Below are 12,454 nucleotides of genomic sequence, written 5' to 3'. Positions count from 1 at the left end.
GCTTGATGGGCACTTCAAGCTGCTCCCACAAAAGCGCAATAGGGTTGAGATCCGTTGACTGTGCTGGCCAGTCCGTTATAGACAGAATAACAGCTGACTGCTTCTTCCCTAAATAGTTCTTGCATAGTTTGGAGCTGTGCTTTGGGTCATTGTCCTGTTGTAGGAGGAAATTGGCTCCAATTAAGAGCCGTCCATAGGGTATGGCATGGCGTTGCAAAATGGAGTGATAGACTTCCTTCTTCAAGATCCCTTTTACCCTGTACAAATCTCCCACTTTACCACCACCAAAGCATCCCCAGACCATCACATTGCCTCCACCATGCTTGACAGATGGCATCAAGCACTCCTCCAGCATCTTTTCATTTTTTCTGCATCTCACGAATTGTTCTCCTTTGTGATCCTTTGTAAACCTCAAACTTAGATTCGTCTGTCCGTAACACTTTTTTCAAATCTCCCTCTGTCCAGTGTCGGTGTTCTTTTGCCCATCTTAATCTTTTCTTTTATTGGCCAGTCTGAGATATGGCTTTCTTTGCAACTCTGCCTAGAAGGCCGGCATCCCGGAGTTGCCTCTTCACTGTTGACGTTGAAACTGGTGTTTTGCGGGTACTATTTAATGAAGCTGCCAGTTGAGGACTCGTCTGTTTCTCAAACTAGACACTAATGTAATTGTCCTCTTGCTTAGTTGTGCACCGGGGCCTCCCACTCCTCTTTCTATTCTGGATAGAGACAGTTTGCTCTGTTCTGTGAAGGGAGTAGTACACAGCGTTGTACGAGATCTTCAGTTTCTTCGCAATTTCTCGCATGGAATGGCCTTCATTTCTCAGAACCGACGAGTTTCAGAAGAAAGTGCTCCAGATACTCAACTTGTCTAAAGAAGGCCAGTTTTATTGCTTCTTTAATCAGGACAATAGTGTTCAGCTGTGTTAACATAATTGTAAAAGGGTTTTCTAATGATCAATTAGCCTTTTAAAATTATAAACTTAGATTAGCTAACACAACGTGCCATTGGAACACAGGAGTGATGGTTGCTGATAATGGGCCTCTATACGCCTATGTAGATATTCCATAATAAATCAGCCATTTCCAGCTACAATAGTCATTTATAACATTACCAATATCTACACTGAATTTCTGATCAATTTGATGTTATTTTAACAGACAAAAACAAGGACATTTCTAAGTGACCCCAAACGTTTGAACGGTAGTGTAAGTGTTCACACCCCTGTGTCAATACTTTGTAGAAGCACCTTTGTTAGCGATTAAAGCTGTGATTCTTTCTGGGTAAGTCTCTAAGAGCTTTCCACACCTGGATTGTGCAACATTTGCCAATTATTATTTTCAAAATTCTTCAAGCTCTTTCAAATTGGTTGTTGATCATTGCTAGACAACCATTTTCAGGTCTTGCTATAGATTTTCAAGTATATTTAAGTCAAAACTGTAACTCGGCCAGTCAGGAACAGTCACTGACTTCTTGGTAAGCAACTCCACTGTAGATTTGGCCTTGTGATTTAGTTTGTCCTGCTGAAAGGTGAATTCATCTCCCAGTGTCTGGTGCCAAGCCGACTGAACCAGGTTTTTCCTTTACCGTAAATGTTTTATCCTGTAAAAACTCCAGACCTTAACGATTACAAGCATACCCATAACATCATGCAGCCACCCCAATGCTTGAAAATATGGAGAGTGGCAATCAGTAATGTGTTGGATTTCCCAACACAGTTAAATTGCATTGCAAAGGTTTTTGCAATATTACTTTAGTGGCTTATTGCAAACAGGATGCATGTTTTGGAATATGTTTATTCTGTACAAGCTTCTTTCTTTTCACTCTGTCAATTTGGTTAATATTGTGGAGTAGCTACAATGTTGTTGATGCATCCTCAGTTCTCCTATCACAGCCATTAAACTCAACATGGTGAAATCCGTGAGCGGTTTCCTTCCTCTCCGGTAACTGAGTTAGGAAGGACGCCTCTGTTGTGACTGGGTGTATTGATACACCATCCAAAGTGTAATTAACTTCACCATGCTCAAATGGATATTTTTTTTTTTTTTTACCCAGCTACCAAGTGGTGCCTTTCTTTTTAAGGCATTGGAAAACCTCTCTGGTCTTTGTGGTTGAATCTGTGTTTGAAATTCACTGCTCGACTGAGTGACCTTACAGATAATTGTATGTGGGGTACAGAGATGAGGGAGTCCATGCAACATGTTAAGTACATTTTTACTCCTGAACTTATTTCGGTCTGCCATAACAAAGGGGTTAAATACTTATTGACTAAAGACATTTCACCTTTTTATTTTAAATTCATTTGTAAAAAAAAAAAAAATTGGGGGAAAATTCCACTTTGACATTATGGGGTATTGTGTGTATGCCAGTGACCCCCCAAAAAAACGATTTAATTATAATGACAAAAGCCGAGACCCAGATGCAGACACAGGAAGCAGATGGTTGGCAAGGCATTCCCTGCGGCTCAGTTGGTAGAGCATGGTGTTTGCAACGCCAGGGTTGTGGGTTCGATTCCCATGGGGGGGCCAGTACTAAAAAATAAAATTAAAAAAAATGCACAAAATGAAATGTATGCATTCACTGCTGTAAGTCGCTCTGGATAAGAGCGTCTGCTAAATGACTAAAATGTAAAATGTTGGAGTCTTACAATGTTTAATAATCCAAAAGGAGTAGGCAAGAGAATAGTCATGGACAGGCAAAAAGGTCAAAACCAGATCAGAGTTCAGGAGGTACAGAGTGGCAGAAAGGCTCGTGGTCAGGCAGGCACAGAGTCCGGAATAGGCAAGGGTCAAAACTGGGAGGACTAGAAAAAAAAAAAAAGAGACTAGCAAAGGCAGGAGTACGGGAAAAACGCTGGTTGACTTGGAACATACCAGACAAACTGGCACAGAGATAAATACACTGGGGAAAACAAGTGACACCTGGAGAGGTGGAGACAATAACGAGGACAGGTTAAACTGATCAGGGTGTGACAGTACCCCCCCCCCCAGGGACGCCACCTGGTGTCCTACCTGGGCGCATACCTGGTCGACCGGGGTGTCGGCGGTGAGGGCTGGATCCAGGATGTCTCTAGCGGGAACCCAGCACCTCTCCTCCGGGCCGTAACCCTCCCAGTCAACCAGGTACTGGAAACCCCTGCCCTGTGGTCGAACACTCAGGAGACGTTTTACGGTGTAGGCCATCAATGACATGGGGGTGGGCCTGACAAAAGAACAGTGAGACACAGGCTTAATCTTAGACACATGGAAGGTAGAGTGAATACGGAGGGTACGGGGTAACACAAGACGGACAGCAGTGGAACTCAGGATTCTGGAGATGGGAAAAGGACCAATGAAACGAGGGGGCAGTTTGCGGGACTCTACCCGAAAGGGCAGGTCCCGTCTGTACCCTCTGCGGTAGTGGGGAGCTGGGGTCCGGCGACAGTCCGCTTGTCGACGATACCTGGAGTTGGTCTTGAGAATAGCCACCGTGAATCTTCTCCAGGTACGTCGACAGCGGTGGACAAACATCTGGGCCAAGGGTACGCTGACCTGCTCTTGTTCCAGGAAGAGTGGAGGCTGATACCCCATGGAGCACTCAAAAGGGGAGAGTCCCGTGGCAGAACCGGGAAGAGTGTTCCGGGCATACTCCACCCAGACCAGTTGATGGCTCCAGGTAGTGGGGTTGGTTGAGACCAGGCACCTTAAGGTGGTCTCCAGGTCTTGGTTGGCTCGCTCCAACTGACCGTTAGTTTGGGGATGGAATCCGGATGACAAGCTGGCTGACAACCCAATAAGGGTGCAGAATGCCTTCCAGAACTGAGACGAGAACCCCGATCGGAGACCATGTCTACTGGGAGTCCATGGATCCGGAAGACATGCTACACCATAAGCTGGGCTGTCTCCTTGGCAGATGGTAGTTTGGGGAGAGGGATGGAATGGGCGGCCTTGGAGAACCGGTCAACTACCATCAGAATGACAGTGTTGCCAACAGACGGAGGGAGCCCAGTGACAAAGTCCAGAGATGTGATATCAGGGACGATGAGGAACAGTTAGTGGCTGCAGGAGGCCAGAAGGAGCTTGCCGTGGAGTCTTGTTTTGAGCACACACAGTGCATGCGGTGATGAATGCAGAGACATCAAGGACCATTGTGGGTCAACAGAAACGTTGTCAAAGGAAGGCTAGTGTACGACAGGACCTTAGATGACAGGTCAGCCTGGAGGAATGAGCCCATTCCAGGACCGGACTGAATTAGCCGGGCCCCCTTCAGGTCCAGGCTGGGAGCGTTGTGCCTCGCGGACCAGGTTCTCAATACCCCAATCCACAGTGGCAGCAAGGCATGAGGTAGGGAGAATGGTTTCAGAGGTTGAGGGTGTGGCAGAGGAACTGTATAGGCGTGAGGGCATCAGGCTTCACATTCTTTGACCCTGGGCGGTAGGAGATGGTGAAGTTATATCTGATGAACAGGAGGGCCCACCGGGCCTGCCTGAAGTTGAGGCGCTTGGCTGTACGGAGATATTCCAGGTTATGGTCAGTCCAGACCAGGAATGGCTGTTCTGCTCCTTCCAGCTAATGTTTCCACTCTTCCAACGCCATCTTCACCACCAGGAGTACTACAGTACTTACTATATAATTTTGTAGTAAACTGTAGAATACTATCCTACACACTGTAGTATCCCTCGATCATGTGTAGAAATTACTATAGAATGTTCACTATGACGTTTAGCCTACATGGTGGTGTGTTGTGTCCTGCTGTTTACCTTTTCCGTTGCGTGGGAATTTCATATAAAATAAAATAGTAGCCCACTGGGCACAAACGTCAATTCAACATCTGTTCCATGTCATTTCTTTGAAATTGTCACTATTGTCTAAAGGAGTAGACCAAGGCGCAGCGTACTTAGAGTTCCACATGTTTAATAAATATGAAACTCACCAAAACAATACAGATGAAAACGAAGCGTGCCGTTCTGGGCTGCTCACAGGCAGCTACACAAACACAAGATCCCACAAAGCACAGGTGGGAAAAGGATGCCTAAGTATGATTCCTAATCAGGGACAACGATAGACAGCTGCCTCTGATTAGGAACCATACTCGGCCCAAAACAAAGAAATACAAAAACATAGAAAAAGGAACATAGAGCGCCCACCCTAGTCACAACCTGGCCTAACCAAAATAGAGAACAAAACCCTCTCTATGGCCAGGGCGTGACAGAAATGACGTGAAACAATATTGATTCAACCAGTGTGTGCCCAGTGGGAATTGCAATACATCAGTGATGTGATTTCCGCTCAAGGAATGACTGTTGGCAAGTTTGTTCACTGTTCGCAACCTTGATTTTAGGCAGATTTTTACACCCTCAGCTGTTATTTTCTCACAAATGTTTAAATAATTCTAGTTAGTCTGGTCACTATCAGTTTAAAGTTTTAGCTTTTTGGTTGTGTCTACTAACACTTACATGCGACTTCTGCTATCAGAATACGAAGATCGTATTGAAAAATCACTTTGTGGTCTGATTGTGTTCAGATCTGGCTAACCACTTCAGGAGGTGGTCAGGGATGCATTGTGTACGGATTTCTTCTCAGTCTGGACTGGACACAGTCAGGCTATCGAAAGTGCAAACAGTGGGAAACTTCATCAGCACTCCTCCCACAAGACTCCAGAAAACTTGTTTTGGGACCGAGAGGCACCTTTTCATTATAGCGTTGGAGGAAATATGTTCCTAGCGTTTGAGGAAGGTGTTTTTTCTGGCCTCTTAAATGCCAGCCAGCTAGCTAATATGTACAAACAAAAAATTTAGTTTGGCTAGAGTTATGCTAACCCGTTTGCAATCCCTTTAGCATTGCTTGCTAGCTTGCTGGCTAGCTACAGAGGTTAGCTGGCTAGTTACCTAAAGAAATTGTTGTGTTATTATCATATATTGCCTATACCACTGTTTGTAGAATGCATACTGGCATTTCAATATAGCGTGGGAAAAGGGAATCCGGACACACTGTTGACATGGTAGACACATTTATATGTAGGTGTAGATGCATGACGTGTTCAGAATTCCATGATCAGAACACAATGATCAGAATACTAAAGCTGCATGAACAGTTAATTCTAGACACCGCCTTAGACTAGCCTACTCTCTTCTTTTTCTTCCAAGATTGTATTGGCGGACTTGCTGCCACCTACTGGGTGGGGTAAAAATGGAGATACTTTAACGAAAATATGCCTCTGCTTAGCAGACCTCCTCGACAGCCTTGATCCTTCCTACTTTGACGTCCTTCACCCTAATAGGGCACTCAGGGAACTCTACGATTCCCATCCCAATTGCAACACTGTGCATCCTCAGACTCTTCAACAATGATATTCGGTTTGCAAACACTTGACAGGTGTCCAAACCTTTTACATTTATGACACTGAAGTGGCTTTGGTACATAAGCTCACACCGCATAGCTCATATATCCCAGCTTTACATGGGTTGGGAGAACTTCTTCATCAAACATCAATAATACAGAATGGCTTTTCTAGCCTACTCTCATTCCCACATCCTGATCGACCTGCTAGCCTACCAAGCCCCACGGAGCGGTTAGTCAAAAGATAGGCAGAAACTGCTTCTCCAATTGAAATAAATCATTGATAATGTTTGTAGTCAATGTTATGGCGACATTAGCTAGCTAAGCTCATGCACAGAAAATCTAATGCACATTGCGTGCCGAACTGCGCATGTGCAGGTCGTCAAATCATTGGCACTCCTTCAATAAAACATATTTTTTGTTGAAAAGGAAAACGTGTCAGTTTGTCACTTTCACGAGGTTGTAGTAATGACAGTTTCAGCTACTTAAGACATTGGCTCCAATCTAGGTTTTGCATTTAGATTGAGAAAATTAACTACAAAGGACACATTTTTCTCTTCTCCCATTGACATGCCAAACCCCGGTCTGGTCTCACGATGTTACGCATCTGGGCTGGTTTTGTCAAGAACATATACAGCTTTAGTCAAATTGACTTTTCGTAGCAGTTTGAGGAGAACTTACGTAACTGGTTAGGATAATACATGTAGCAGGTTGTGAGAATTAGGTTAAGATTAGGAAAAGGGTTAGGGTAAGTGTTAGTTAAAATGCAGCAAAAAAACATTGCTGATGTTTCACCCCACCTGGTGTGAGAGGCGGTGCATTTAGCTAAAATGCAACAACAAAAAACATAGCAACTTGTGACAAATTTGACAAAAGCTGTATCCCCTCTAAACATGACCCTCTGGGTTTAGAAACTCAGTGGGTTATGCTGCGTTCAAACCACTGGGAAGCTGCAACTGGGAACTTGGAAATCTCCGACTTCTGACTTCAGTGCGTTCAAAACAACTGGGAACTCTGGGGGGAAAAAAGAGCTCCGACTGGGAGAAATCGATTTGAATGGTCATCCAACTCGGAATTCCAACTTGGGAGCTCTGACTTTCTGACCTGAAGACCACTGACATCATGATTTGATTTTTCAGAGTTCCCAGTTGTTTTGAACGCGGCATGAGTCCTCAAACTTGTGGTCGTTTCTATTGCCCTGGGCACCACCTCTCACACAAAATCAGCACTTTATTCATGAAGGTTCTTCTTTCTGGGAAGGATTCTAGGCCTACTGTATGCTGGCTATCATGTTGAGACCATTACAACTGTTGTTGTCATGCTTAATTAGTGCGGCTTATTGTACCAATTATTTCAAACTTTTTATTATTATTCTTTAGAAATGTACTCCTCTTACACTTTTAAACTATGCAGACTGTTCTGAAAAAGTTGTGTCACACAACACAATGCCACAGATGTCTCAAGTTTTGAGGGAGCGTGCAATTGGCATGCTGACTGCAGGAATGTCCACCAGAGCTGTTGCCAGAGATCTGAATGTTAATTTCTCTACCATAAGCCACCTCCAATGTTGTTTTAGAGAAGTACGTCCAACCGGCCTCACAACCGAAGACCACATGTATCCACGCCAGCCCAGGACTTCCACATCTTATTTCTTCATCTACGGGATCGCCTGAGTCCAGCCACCTGGGCAACTGATGAAACTATGGGTTTGCACAACTGAAGAATTTCTGCACAAACTGTCAGAAACCGTCTTAGGAATGCTCATCTGCTTGCTTGTCGTCTCACAGGGTCTTGACCTGACTGCAGTTCGACGTTGTAACCAACTTCAGTGGGCAAATGGTCACCTTCAATGGCCACTGGCATGCTGGAGAAGTGTGTTCTTCATGGATGAATCCTGGTTTCAACTGTACTGGGCAGATGGCAGACAGCGTGCATGGCGTCGTGTGGGCGAGCGGATTGCTAAAGTCAACGTTGTGAACAGAGTGCCCCACGGTGACGGTGGGGTTATGGTATGGGCAGGCATAAGCTATGGACAACAGACACAATTGCATTTTATCGATAGCAATTTGAATGCTCAGCGATACCGTGATGAGATCCTGAGGCCCATTGTTGTGCCAATCATCCACCTCCATCACCTCATTTTTCAGCATGATAATGCATGGGCCAATGTCGCAAGGATCTGTACACAATTCCTGGAAGCTGAAAATGTCCCAGTTCTTCCATGGCCTGCTTACCCACCAGACATGCCACCCATTGAGCATGTTTAGGATGCTCTGGATTGACGTGTACAACAGCGTGTTCCAGTTCTCACTAAGAATCAGCAACTTTGCACAACCAATGAAAAGAAGTGGGACAACATTCCACAATCAACAGCCTGATCAACTTATATGCAAAGGAGATGTGTCACGCTGCATGAGGTGGTCATACCAGATACTGACTGATTTTCTGGTCCATGCCTCTACCTTTTTCAAAGGTATCTGTGACCAACAGATGCATATCTGTATTCCCAGCCATGTGAAATCCATAGATTAGGGCCTAATGAATTTATTTCAATTGGTTGATTTCCTTATATGAACTGAAACTCAGTCAAATCTTAGAAATTGTTGCATGTTGTGTTTATATTTTTTCAGTGTATCTTCTAACAATCAAAAGGCTGTTTCAGTAACCACCTCAACTTCTTTTCATCTCAACTTTTACAAACTGACATTTGTACCACTTTCCCAGCACTTTAGACAAAAACGTAGAGGGTATTACATCTTGGTCTACTTCTCTGCTATTTAAATCTGAATCAGAACAGAATGATCTACTACCAGTTGTTTTAGTAACTGTATCAACTCATTTAGCTAGCTTCTCAAATCAAATTGTATTGGTCACATACATGTTATTGCAGGTGTAACGAAATGCTTGGACCTTTTCAGAACTTTCAAATTCTAACGATGGGGGAGCACATAAGATTTATGCCACACAGCTCACTCCAACCCACTAAACTAACCTACCACTGTTTGTCTACATGTAGTTATCGTTTACCTTTAGTACTAGTCTGTCGGCTGCCTTGCACAGTAGTAAACACCCATCCAGCTTGCAGCGCTGATGTGAAATTCTGTGATCGCCACCCACTAGATTTCGACTATCACACAGAAGTAGGATTGGAGACGACTAGGGCTGTGGCGGTCATGAGATTTTGTCAACCAGTATACAGTGGGGAAAAAAGTATTTGATCCCCTGCTGATTTTGTATGTTTGCCCACTGATAAAGAAAGGATCAGTCTATCATTTTAATGGTAGGTTTATTTGAACAGTGAGAGACAGAATAACAACAAAAATATCCAGAAAAACGCATGTCAAAAATGTTATAAATTGATTTGCACTTTAATTAGGGAAATATGTATTTGACCCCCTCTCAATCAGAAAGAGTTCTGGCTCCCAGGTGTATTTTATACAGGTAATGAGCTGAGATTAGGAGCACACTCTTAAAGGGAGTGCTCCTAACCGCAGCTTGTTACCTGTAAAAAAGACACCTGTCCACAGAAGCAATCAATCAATCAGATTCCAAACTCTCCACCATGGCCAAGACCAAAGAGCTCTCCAAGGATGTCAGGGACAAGATTGTAGACCTACACAAGGCTGGAAAGGGCTACAAGACCATCGCCAACAGCTTGGTGAGAAGGTGACAACATTTGGTGTGATTATACGCAAATGGAAGAAACACAAAAGAACTGCCAATATCCCTCGGCCTGGGGCTCCATGCAAGATCTCACCTCGTGGAGTTGCAATGATCATGAGAACGGTGAGAAATCCGCCCAGAACTACACGGGAGGATCTTGTCAATGATCTCAGTGCAACTGGGACCATAGTCACCAAGAAAACAATTGGTTACACACTACACCGTGAAGGACTGAAATACTGCAGCGCCCGCAAGGTCCCCCTGCTCAAGAATACATATACATGCCCGTCTGAAGTTTGCCAATGAACATCTGAATGATTCAGAGGACAACTGGTGAAAGTGTTGTGGTCAGATGAGACCAAAATGGAGCTCTTTGGCATCAACTCAACTCGCTGTGTTTGGAGGAGGAGGAATGCTGCCTATGACCCCAAGAACACCATCTCCACCGTCAAACATGGAGGTGGAAACATTATGCTTTGGGGGTGTTTCGCTGCTAAGGGGACAGGACAACTTCACCGCATCAAAGGGATGATGGACGGGGCCATGTACTGTCAAATCTTGGGTGAGAACATCCTTCCCTCAGCCAGGGCATTGAAAATGGGTCGTGGATGGGTATTCCAGCATGACAATGACCCAAAACGAACGGCCAAGGCAACAAAGGAGTGGCTCAAGAAGAAGCACATTAAGGTCCTGAAGTGGCCTAGCCAGTCTCTAGACCTTAATCCCATAGAAAATCTGTGGAAGGAGCTGAAGGTTCGAGTTGCCAAACGTCAGCCTCGAAACCTTAATGACTTGGAGAAGATCTGCAAAGAGGAGTGGGACAAAATCCCTCCTGAGATGTGTGCAAACCTGGTGGCCAACTACAAGAAACGTCTGACCTCTGATTGCCAACAAGGGTTTTGCCACCAAGCACTAAGTCATGTTTTGCAGAGGGGTTAAATACTTATTTCTCTCATTAAAATGCAAATCATTTTATAACATTTTTGACATGCGTTTTTCTGGAGTCTTTTGTTGTTATTCTGTCTCACTGTTCAAATAAACCTACCATTAAAATTATAGACTGATCATTTCTTTGTAAGTGGGCAAACGTACAAAGTCAGCAGGGGATCAAATACTTTTTTCCCCCACTGTATGTCATGCAAATAACTACAGTCTCACGGAAATTGAGCGTTAATTAACATAAACATGTTTAGCATCTCCGGACTTCCACTCAAAGACTACAAGCATATGATGTAGACCTTTGATGTAGACCCTCTACATTTTAAAAAGTCTAATAAATCCATTTAATATAGCCTAGACCATCACAATATTCTGTGTTGATTGTTTGGTTGATTTGATTGACAGTTGATTGATATTTTGTGTTAACAAAGTGATCATTTGAAACAGGTCCTCCTATATGCTTAATTTAGAGCTATTTATCCTCTAGAGGACCCCTTCGAGATAAAATCCCGTTAACGGGATTGGTTGGACAACAACCAGTGAGATAGCACGGTGCGAAATAAATAAATAAAAAAATCTCAAAATTAAAATTCAAGTATTATACTGCATTTTAAAGATACTCGTTAATCCAATCACATTGTCCGATTTCAAAAAGGCTTTACGGTGAAAGCAAAACATTAGATTATTTTAGGATAGCACATTAGCAAAAAGCATGGATAGCCGTCACAAAACCAGATATACAGCTAGAATTAAGCACTAACCTTTGACAATCTTCATCAGATGACACTCCTAGGACATCATGTTAGACAATACATGCATTTTTTGTTCGATCAAGTTCATATTTATATCCAAAAACCCAAGTTTTACATTGGCGCGTGACGTTCAGAAAATGTTTTCTCCCCATAACTATCGGTGAATAGGCACATTTAATTTACAGAAGAACTCATAAACGTTGACAAAATTTACAACAATTATTTAAAGAATTAGAGATAATCTACTCCTTTATGCAACCACTTTGTCAGATATCAAAATAACTTTACGGAAAAAGCACATTGTTCAATATTCTGAGTACAGAACTTAGCCTTCAATGCTAAGCTATACAGTTAGCCTACAACCACGGCGTCGACAAATCTCTAAAAATATGTTTGAAATATTTTCTTACCTTTGCTGATCTTCGGTGGAATGCACTCGGAAGGGCACCCACTTCCACAAGAAATGTTCATTTGTTCTGCAAAGTCCATCATTTTTGTCCAAATACGTCCGTTTTGTTGACCCATATCCTGAAAGGCCGCTCAGCAAGGAAGAAGCCACTGGCTCCAAAACCGCCATAAAAACGCCAGACTACGGTGTGCAACTGCACATGGGGACAAAGATCGTACTTTGGCATATTACATAATTTATGCAGCAGCATACAATACATTTTTTGGACTCACCTTGGTGTGCTGTGCTCACTTGAACAGGAAGCTGGCTTGGCGGTCCTTCTTGGGCAAATTTTGTCAACAAAGTCTGGCATTCTCTGGATTTATGGTGCTTTCAA

This window comes from Salmo trutta, chromosome 31 (assembly GCF_901001165.1).
Source record: "Salmo trutta chromosome 31, fSalTru1.1, whole genome shotgun sequence".
NCBI lineage: Eukaryota > Metazoa > Chordata > Actinopteri > Salmoniformes > Salmonidae > Salmo > Salmo trutta.
Note: the sequence above shows the minus strand (reverse complement) of the source record.